This window comes from Halichoerus grypus, chromosome 15 (genome assembly GCF_964656455.1).
Source record: "Halichoerus grypus chromosome 15, mHalGry1.hap1.1, whole genome shotgun sequence".
Lineage (NCBI taxonomy): Eukaryota > Metazoa > Chordata > Mammalia > Carnivora > Phocidae > Halichoerus > Halichoerus grypus.
In genome coordinates this window covers 50,759,713-50,764,038 of record NC_135726.1, presented here as the reverse complement: position 1 = coordinate 50,764,038, position 4,326 = coordinate 50,759,713, and the positions used below count along the sequence as shown (strand labels likewise).

At 46.0% G+C, this 4,326-nt stretch overlaps 1 pseudogene; it reads right to left on the bottom strand.

Moving 5' to 3' along the window:
- Window positions 1–3,979: 3,979 nt before the first annotated feature.
- On the bottom strand, window positions 3,980–4,112 carry LOC118536659 (U4 spliceosomal RNA; annotated as a pseudogene).
- Window positions 4,113–4,326: the final 214 nt, after the last annotated feature.

Below are 4,326 nucleotides of genomic sequence, written 5' to 3'. Positions count from 1 at the left end.
CTTGGAGGAGAGAATCATGACAATTGCTAGCATTTACAAAAGAACAGGAGTCCCGCTTAGAGGAGACAGTCATGACACTGATAATGACAAATGCTAGCATTTATGGAGAACTTGACTCTGAGTGGGGCACAGAGCCGTATGGCAGGGGTTGCCATTCTCCAATTACAGAGGAGGAGAATGAGGCACAGAGAGGGTAGCTAGCTTATCCGAGGCCACGCAGCTGGTACATGACTGGGCAGACCCAGGTGCTGGTTTCCAGAGTCCGTGATCTTAAGCATTATATACACCAATCTTTTAGTCACTTGAGCTTCCTAACATCCATAGGTATTAGATATTGTTTCCACTTCTTCACACGAGGAAACAGAAATACAATGAGTGTGGTTAAATACATTGTCTAAGGCCAAACCCTGTAAGGCACACTCACTCCAAGCCAGCCTCACTTCCTCCGGTCCTGGGATGATGAGTTTCCTGAGACACTGGTCAGGTCCTCCGTTGCTGGCTCCCTGAGCCCTCACAACATCATCATTCATGTCTCCTGGTGCGCGTGTGTGTGTGCATGCGCATGCGCACATGTGCAAGGGCTCGGTGTGTTGGAGGGGAGCAGTAAAGCATCATTTCACTTATAACAGGACAAATAGCTGGGCGGCTCGGGACAAAGCTGAATTGTAAAAGGCAGCTGGAAGGCCAAAAGGACCCCCTGTCCCGCCAGGGGCTAGGTTTGGATAGGGAGAGGTCTTATCCCACGTGTTTCATGTTTCCATGGAAAGACTGGTCAGAGGCCAACCCCTGCTCCTCCCAGGGCGTTTGGAAATATCTGCCTACAAACGTAGGTTATCACCATGCCTGAGGACAGAACAGTACTGCTGTTTAACTGGGCTAAACGTCCTGCAATAATAGGCGGGACTGTCCTCTGCGACACAGACTCGTCTCACTTAAAATGCCAATAGTGCCCCAGTTAGAACCTGGAGTTGAATAAGGCTACGGCTTTTGGCCCATTTCCTTGTTATGAAATTGATGAGTCTGGGAGAGGATACTGAGCTTGCTGGCTCAGACCCCTTCCCTCCGTTTTTGGATTTGCCTGTCTCTTGAAAGAGCCCATTGTAGCCTGCTACCTCCTGCCATGTGATAAAGGACCTCCCAGAAGTATGATTATATGGAAGAGAAACTAGTGGTGCCCTCACCCCTGATCTATTAGCCCCCTCTTTCACAGTTAAAAAAGTTTTCCCTGGGCACATGGTTGCCTGGAATAAAGACTACATTTCCCAGCCTCCCTTGCAGCAAGTGTGGCCCAGAGGCCACGTTCTGATCAATGAGATATGAGCAGAAGTGCAGTTTTGGGGTCCTGCCCTTAAAGGAATGGGCCCTTCCTTTCTTGTTTTCTCTTCCTTCAGGCTAGGGTGGGGACATGGTGGCGTGGCATCTTGGACCATGGGGACAAGCACAACACCATAGGGATGGCCAAGAACAGGATGGAAGAGCCCAGGCTCCTGACACCTTCACAAAGCAGAGCTGAACACCAGCTTGCACTGTTACAGCAGAGAGAAATACATTTACATATATTTATATGTAATTAAAGCTATTCTTATTTTGAATCTGTTACACACAGCCAAATTTATATCCTAAATTAAGCTGCTCAATTTAAGGGAGCAGAAAAGAGGGGGAGGTGACGTCAAACCCATTGGGCCACACAGCTCAGTCACGTTTCCTGATACTCTTTATTGTTTGGGTAATTAAGCCAACATGTTGCCTCCTCTCTCTCTTTTACTTCTGCATCTCACTCTATTGGTTCTGCCTTTAGGCCAGGATGAAGGGTGATATTCATTGAGAGCTTAAGTCTCCACCCAGCTGATGCTAGAAAAGCAGTTGCAAAGAAACCAGAGATTATCTGGACCTTTTTCTGCAAAGCAGGCCCTATTATGCAGGGGAAAGACCAGATATGGGTTTCCCCCTGGATGTAGGAAGCTGAAGAGAAAATGTCCCAGGGGTTTTAGATTGTGAATTTGTTTGCTCAAGCCTTCTTTCTTCTGGTGTGCCTTTCCATGCTACAGAGGCCAGGAAACTAAAACCACACTTCCTCACTTCCCTCGAAGCCAGGGTTCTGCCAACGTGACATACTTCATGAGATTTGGAAAGGAGAAGTGAAATGGGGGTGCTTATGATGCTTCTGCCGTGGATTCTGACAAGCACAGTCATGGAGAGGCTGGTGTCTTTTTCTGGGGCACCACCAGTGACTGGCTTTGTGCATTTTGAGAGGCTCTTATCTGTGTGAATCTAGCAAGTGTGGCGTGGTTCTGGAGCCAACAACTCCAGTAGTAGCAACTTTTCGATTCCCCACTTTTCTATGACGGTGGCGGTAGCAGCTCCCCCAGTGGGTCAGTTCAGCAGCTTCAGATCTTCAGCCTGCAGGGCCTGATGGAATCGGCTTCCTTTTCCTTCCCATCAGAGAGCACCCAGCTAGCTCTCTTTCCCTGGGCTGGGTCTGTCCCCTTTGAGCCTCTCAGAATTGGAATCAGTCCAGTCCTAAATCAAATCAGATGCACAAGAATGTCACAGCACCAGACCTACTCTCCCAACATTTAGAAAATACAGGTGCACCAGCATTTCCCATGTGAAAGCAATTTTCTTGTGTTGCTGTTTCAGCCACAGCCCATAGATCAATAGGAGGAAAACATGAATTAAACTATTTGCTTGAATAAGAAGGTTTAGCAGAATTATGATGCTATTTTTAGCTCCACGAGGGTGGGAGAAGAGAGAAGTGACAATGAAAACTCCCAAGTCTTTGTACTTTTCAGGAAAAGGGAGTGTTGGTGTACATATTATTAGCAAGGGCAACAGATTATTAAGACAAGCAGTCCAGGTTTTAGAGGTGTTATGGACTAAATTGTGGTGCCCCCCATTCATATGTCGAAGCCCTAAATTTCAATGTGACTGTATTGAAGACAGGACCTTTAAAGAGGTAATTAACTTCTTTTTTTTAAAAAAGACTTTATTTATTTATATATAGAGAGCACACGCATGAGTACATGAGTCATGGGGGAGGAGCAGAGGGAGAGGGAGAGAGAATCTCAAGCAGACTCCATGCAGAGCGCGGAGCCCAGCGTGAGGCTTGATCTCATGAACCTGAGATCACAACCTGAGCTGAAATCAAGAGTCAGACGCTTAACTGATTAAGCCAGCCAGGCTCAATTACCCAGAGGTAATTACCCAGAGGTAATTAACTTTAAATGAGGTCATAAGCGTAGAGGCCTAATCCAACAGGACTTCCATAAGAAGACAAAAAGACACCAGGGATATGTGCACACAGGGCAAAGGCCATCTGAGGACACAGCAAGATGTTGCCCATCTGCAGGCCAAAGAGAGGCCTCAGAAGAAACAAACTCTGCCAGCACTGATCTTGAACTTTCCACCTCCAGAACCATGAGAAAAAAATTCCTGATGTTTAAGCCACCAGTCTAACCAGTAATATTTTGTTATGGCAGCTCTAGCAAACTAATACAGGAGTTTGAAGGTGGCTGTCAGAGGATGCAACAACATCCATCTTTGAAGTCTGGGTGTCTTTTTTTTTTTTTTTAAAGGTTTTATTTATTTGACAGAGAGAAAGACAGCCAGAGAGGGAACACAAGCAGGGGGAGTGGGAGAGGGAGAAGCAGGCTTCCCGTGGAGCAGGGAGCCTGATGCGGGGCTCGATCCCAGGACCCTGGGATCATGACCTGAGCCGAAGGCAGACGCTTAACGACTGAGCCACCCAGGCACCCCATGAAGTCTGGGTGTCTTATAAGACTCCTTTGTTAGGAATACATTTACAAGACAGTCTCATGAGGCAGAGTCCGCTTTTCTGAAGCTGTAGTCTCGAGAGGACAGAACATGTTCTCTTTCTTGCTTTGCTGAGGTTTTTGTTACTAGCAGTTAGAACAGCCTAGAGTTTCAAGTCAAAATCTTGCAATCACATATTTTTTTAGCACCATGAGAATAAAGAAGGAGCTGTAACAGGTAAAAACGTTCACAATGCACAGGAAATGCAAATTCTAGGATTATTGGGGAAATTTTTCAATTGGCAGTAATCATGCCTCAGATAAACCTCATTGGCTATGATAGTGCCACTGTGCAAAGCTTACAAATAATATGATTATTAACAGAAAAACACAAGGCATGCAACACGTTTCACCCACCAAGATAAAGAAACAAAGTAGGAGAGAAAAATAAAAACTTTGGTTTGAGTTGTTCCAGGCTGGCTTTGAACCTGGGCCATCTTTTAGACTTAATAACCTGTCACTTTATATCCCATTTGAAGGTTAATGGTGACATTCCACTAGCCCTCATTTTGGA